Source organism: Aethalodelphis obliquidens, unplaced genomic scaffold (genome assembly GCF_003676395.1).
Source record: "Aethalodelphis obliquidens isolate GAN/ISIS:26980383/991018 unplaced genomic scaffold, ASM367639v1 scaffold49, whole genome shotgun sequence".
NCBI lineage: Eukaryota > Metazoa > Chordata > Mammalia > Artiodactyla > Delphinidae > Aethalodelphis > Aethalodelphis obliquidens.
Window position 1 is genome coordinate 9,453,523 of NW_020837993.1, and position 6,505 is coordinate 9,460,027.

At 38.8% G+C, this 6,505-nt stretch overlaps 1 pseudogene; it reads right to left on the reverse strand.

Annotated features, from left to right (window-relative positions):
• Nucleotides 1-4,013: 4,013 nt before the first annotated feature.
• Nucleotides 4,014-6,073, reverse strand: LOC113607602 (heterogeneous nuclear ribonucleoprotein R pseudogene; annotated as a pseudogene).
• Between the last annotated feature and the right edge of the window lie 432 nt (nt 6,074-6,505).

The following is a 6,505-nucleotide window of genomic DNA, read 5'->3' on the forward strand; positions in this document are numbered from 1 at the left end:
TTGAGTCAGTCATTAATTTCTTAAACTCCATGTAACAGGAGAAACCAAACCTTCCACCTAGAGACTCGTACATAAGTACCCTAAGGTGATTTGGTCTGAATTATTTATGACAAGGGTACTCCTTTTGTCATAGTGACAAAGCTATCAATCAAATTAGTCGTTTGAAGAAGTAATAGTGTTGGGGAAAGGAAGAAAAGACAGATCATTTGAACTTAGTTTCTAATCTGAAAGATACTAAACTACTTTTTTACTGAGTCATTTTCCCACTTCGTGATGCCTGCAGTACCCCTAGTTCTTTCTAGTGTAATCCAGAGTACAAGACAGCACTACTTCTGAAATTACATCCTAATGTATCATTGCAATAAATACCTATTAACAAAGGCAATCTGTGTGTGTCTCTTTCTTAGAACCTTAAAGAGCCAGGCTATATATCTTGCATTTTCTACAGAGAATTATCCCCAAACATCTACATTCGTTTACACAAAATGAAGTTTCCATTCTAACCACAAATGAATTTGTTTTGTTCATATTGTATAGCTAACTTATGTTTCCCTGACTCTCGCTTTTGTGGGGTTTTCTGTTTAATAGGAAATCCAATTTTTATGTAAATATAAACATAGTATAATTACCACAAACTAGTGAGCATAACAATGAACTGGTGAAGTTTCTGGAGTAAAAGGAACCCATGATTTATGAGTGTCTCTCAGGTATGATTGATACAGACTGTTTTAACCATTTCCACCTAACATAATGTTAATGTTTTCACTTTCTAATCATCCAATTTGATGCATGTCAATGAAAAAAAGTTGCTTTGGGGGCTTCCCTGGTGTCGCAGTGGTTGAGAGTCTGCCTGCCGATGCGAGGGATGCGGGTTCGTGCCCCGGTCCGGGAAGATCCCACATGCCGCGGAGCAGCTAGGCCCGTGAGCCATGGCCGCTGAACCTGTGCATCCGGAGCCTGTGCTCCGCAGCGGGAGAGGCCACAGCAGTGAGAGACCCGTATACCGCAAAAAAAAAAAAAAGAAAAGTTGCTTTGGGAGGGAATGTATCACAAATTAATTTCCCTTCTTTTTCAAACTTATTAAAGACAAGAAGCTACAAACGTCATTATTTAAAATACTTGCCTTTAAAATATTCCCAGCAGATGTTTATGTAGAGGAAATGCTGGATCTCTCTTGGCAAGACAGAGAAGTGACATTTCTTGAGGGTTCTAGTTGAAAAATTTGTCTTTGGCATCATGTCTTTAAACACCTGCAAAAACAAAATAATCTTTATTATCCTGCTAACTTGGAGAAAAGCAAAGTACACAGTCCCCTAACCTTTGAAACACTTTGATGGAGTGACAAATAAAAAATTTCCAACATTATTTTTCCTTCAGTAGAATTTCTCTGTTATTTCTGAATGCCAGTCAGAGAACTCTCTTCTTTAAACATTAATAACTTACTTGATTAATGAGAAAAAAGCTAGCAAACACAAACCTAAAATTTGTTTCCTCTCTAAGTTCTGATTTTCTACTTTTTTCCCTCTAGGCATACTATAATTTTGAGTCCAACACCCATTGGAAGATTAAAATACAGTGAAAAAAATTCTACTACACTAGTTGAGGGAAACATGTGCCATATTTTCTAATACTCAGGGTGTAATTTTGTTTTCATTTGAATTTTTTCTTCATTCCTTGTAACTTCAAAGACTTTGTTTTTCTTTTTTTAAAGCAATATCAATAAATAGTAAATCCAGCTTCTGAGAACTCAGCTGAGTTAATTGAGTGCTAACTAAACAAGAACTAGGCACAGTGGTCAAAGCTCAAAATGATTTTTTGCTTCTTATAAAATAATCTTTTAAACAAATAATCCCATCTATCAAGAAATTCTTTTCTATTTGTTTTTATTATTTTTCCCTTTCTGGTGTTATATTCAAAGTTTGTCAAGGTTTCACTCTACACTGTCCCCTTTCTCCTATATTTTTCCCTCCATGACTTCCTCTAGGAAGAGTTTTCTGGACTGACATCCACTAGTGGAATAATTCCCAACTCTGCAGTTTGACCCAAGGACTTCAAGGTGCTTCTTAGGTAAGGTAAGGTGAGATCCAAGGTTTCTTTATGAAAACTTGAATTTTCCTACACTTTTAAAGTCTTCCTATAGTCATAAAGTCTGAATCAATTGCGAGGAACTATAAGCAGAGTAAACTTTACTAGAACTCATAAATAGATAGTATAAGGTTTAGTATGTGAATCCCTTTACTAACTATCCTATTTAATTATATGTTTGGCATCAAAAGACAGAAGATAAATGCTTCATTTGTTTAATTGAAGTGTGTGTCAAAGTAAAATTTCTAAATTTTTGATTCATTATCTCAATGGGCAATATTAATAGTAAAACAATTTTTTCAGTGCTTTCATTTAGAAATCTGTATCTGTCTGTCTGTGTCCGCATCTGTGTTTAACTTATAAAGCTAATGGAAAAGACACTACATTAAATTTAGAAAATAGAGAAAAGATAAAGAATAAATTTTTCTTCTCTCATCAACCAGAGGTAACTTCCGTTAATAGGTTAACATGCCTCCATCTAACGTTTCAAAGCATATATAAATAAAACAGTATCATGATCTCAATTTTGCATTATATACATATGAAAAATCAAGATCATGATGGCTCTTTATTTAAAACTATATTAGGATAATTGTTTTGTATCAGAAAAATATTCCTTAAAAAGATCTGTCTTTCTTTGTTACATGAAACTAATCATACTTTTCTACGTGTAAATTGCTAACAATATTTTGCTCTTATAAGATTGACACCATGATAAACATTCTATGTACAAAGTTTGTAAACATACTGCTTATCTCTAGAAGGTAGATTTATAGAAATGAAATTAATAAATGAAAATGCATATATATTCTTGACTCTTGACAATAGTTTGACAAATTGCTTTCAAGATATTTCTGATATTTACACTTTCACCTATAGAGAATGACACAATTCATCAGAACGAAATCTGGCCAAATTTAATTGAATAGTTTTATTAATTGTTAGGACAAAAAACAAACCCCAATATTGCACTATTCTTTTTTGTTTTAAAGATTTTATTTATTATTTATTTATTTTATTTATTTATTTTTGGTTGCTTTGGGTCTTAGTTGAAGCATATGGGATCTTCGTTGAGGCATATGCTATCTTTCATTGCAGCACGCAGGCTTCGCTCTAGTTGTGGCATGCGGGTTTTCTCTTCTCTAGTTGTGGCACGCAGGCTCCAGGGCATGTGAGCCCTGTATTTGTGGCACTCAGGCTCTCTAGTTAAGGTGCGCAAGCTCAGTAGTTGTGGCGCATGGGCTTAGTTGCCCCGTGGCATGTGGGATCTTAGTTCCCTGACCGGGGATCCAACCCACATCCATCCACTGCATTGTAAGGCAGATTCTTTAGCCCTGGACCACCAGGGAAGTCCTCTTAAATTTTCTCTTTATTGTTAGGGTGAAAGTATCTTCATTCAATGTTTGCGTATTGAAGAGTTATGGCCTTGCCTATGTAAATTTTTGTTAAAATTTTTTGTATATTTAAATGGAATGGTGAATGTCTTACTCATTGGTTTTTAAGTCTTTAAGCATAAATGGTAATAATTCTTTGTCTTTTTTTTTCAATACAAGAAAACTTAAATTTGTTTGCTTTAATTTCTTAAAACTACTAAGACAAAGCACTAGTTTGTATTTTTATTTACAGCATACTCCATACTGCTAGGTAATCTATCCCAAATCCAAAAAATGAAGCTGTCCAAAACCAAAGGTTCTGCAAAATCATGATTTAACAGTGTGCTCAGCTTGTTTTCAAGCTAAAATGAAGCCTGAAAGGATAAAAGCATTGTAACTCCCAGAATAAGGGAACTCTGCAAGCCCAATAATATCCAAGAGCATTTATGAAAAGAGGAAAAAATAAAAAGACTTGCATACATACACAATAGTGATTTCTTCAGCCCAATACAAATGGCAGCAAATTGCTACTTAAAGATGAAACAGATAAGCCAATTTTTTTTTGAAGGATGTAGATCTAGAGCCAATCATATCTTGCCAGTATCATTTTCAAGCCCTCACTTGTCTATTTCCACTGTTGCCCATAACTATCCTGATAAAATTCCTGGTTGTCATTATTGTAACCATAGCTACCAGAATAGTCACCACTTTGCTGAAGCGGCTGTTGAGCGATGGGTTGGGAACCCCAGTTCTGTTGGTTGTTGGTCTGATGACACTTGGAATCAGGTTGGTTGTACCCATCTGCCTTTCTCTTGCCTTCTACATTGCCCCCACGGTTGCCCCGAGATCCATGGGAACCACGGCATCTCTGCTGTTGTGCAGGACCCCCTCTGCCACCCCTAGAGCCTCTTGGTGGTCCCAAAGGTGGTCCCCTTTGTGAATAGCCAGCTCTACCTCTTGGAGGTGGTGCTCTCCGCCCCCTTGGTGGTGGTGGAGCACCTCGTCCTCCCCTTCCTCCTCCTCTTCCTCTTACTGCACAGCCATCATCATAGCCATCGTAGGGATCTTCATAGCCTCCACGATAGTCGTGATAATCATAACCATAGTAATCATCATAGTAATCTTCATAGCCATAGTAATCTGGAGGGTAGCCACATCCACCTGTCCCCCCACCATGACCCCGACCTCTAATTGGAGGTGGCATACAAGGAGGAGGGTGATAGTAATAAGCTTCATAACGCAGTGCTTCTGGAGGCTTGTCTAGCAGCTTGGCGCTCTTTCCTTTTCTTGTCCGGTGGCTTGGCTAAGACTCAATTTCTTCCCCTTCTATTTCTTTGCCATTCATTTCATCCATGGCCTTAACAGCTGCTCCTCTGTCTTCAAAATGAACAAATGCATAATCTTTCAACTTCTTCACTCTTTCAAGTTTTCCGAATTCAGAAAACGACTTTTCCAATATTTCTTCTGTCACTGTAGTAGCCAAGTTTCTCAAAAATAAAACTTTCACCTTAGCCATGACTTCTGGATCTGGTTCTTCCACAGGGTCAGCCCATTAAACTGTAACTACATTTCCCCATACTTTTACTTTTCCACTCATGAGCCGGCGTCTGGCTTGTGCTGCTGGCTTGTGATCCTCATGCTCAAGGAAGCAGAACCCCTGATTCTTTTTGTCATCGGGTTGATGATAGAGAATAACGTCCACCAAACCCTCTGTAACTTTACTGAATTCTTCCAGAATGTTTTCTTTAGTCCTATTCTTCAGAATTGATCCAACAAAAAGCCTGTTGTTTGCCACAGAAATGCACGCCCCAAGGTGTTTACCAGGGCGAATTTCATAGCTGTCACACAGTTTAACAGCTTCCTGTGAAGCTTCCTTTCCACAGAAGGTGATAAATGCATACCCTCTGTTCTGACCAGACAGTGGATTCATCATCGTAAGATGTAGATCCCAAATGGGACCAGCCTTTTCAAAAAGGGGCACCAACTCATCCTCATATAAATCTCTTGGTATTTTACCTACAAAAACTTCTGTTCCAATTCCAGGTTGCATGCCAGAGTACACACTGTCTGGTGGAGGACCACGGTACTTCCTCTGTCCTGTGGTTACATCCAGGGTATAACCAGTCCTCTCAAGCAAGGCCTGGATCTTTGATCATTGGGTCCCTTTGTAGACTCTTTCACCTTGCTCCCCTGTTTCTCCCTTTGCCTGTAGGTCTTCATAACTCCACATAAAAATGAACTTTTGTTCTGAACATGTGATAAGTCACTTTCCTTGAACTGCTGTAGTACAGACAGAGCTCCTTCTTCATTAAATTTCCTGAGAGCATCAATGGCACTTTCATGAAGATCGACATAAGCTACCAATCCTGTCTGAAATATTTCATCAAGTCTTTCTGCCACCTTCTGTGGGAGGCCTGCATTCATCAGTATCTTGTAGTGTTCTGTGTGAGTTACACTGGAAGTATCCATTGGTTCTTCCTTTTCTTTTAACTGTACCGCATTACCATTCACCTGATTAGCCATTTTATTATGCTGCGGGGCAGAGCTGGGGCCGGTGGCTGGGCCTGTGAGAATCAGTGCGAGGCACTTTGAAAACGACTAGAAATGGCACGCGCGCCACCCCTTTCCCCCATCATGGACAGAGATTCGATCTCCTCTTTGTCTTTTTAATTTGTTGTAAATACATTTCCAATTTTTTTTTTTTTCTTCTTGCGGTACGCGGGCCTCTCACTGCTGTGGCCTCTCCCACTGCGGAGCACAGACTCCGGACGCGCAGGCTCGGCGGCCATGGCTCATGGGCCCAGCTGCTCTGCGGCATGTGGGATCTTCCCGGACTGGGCATGAACCCGTGTCCCCTGCATCGGCAGGCGGACTCTCAACCACTGCGCCACCAGGGAAGCCCTCCAATTTTTTTTTTATTTTTAGCTTTTCCTTAGGGTTACATGAAGTATAAAAATCTTATATATTGATATCTATCTGTACTTTTCCCATTACTTTTATACCTTAGCAATTCCTTCTCCATTCTGGGATTAAGTAACATAATTGCA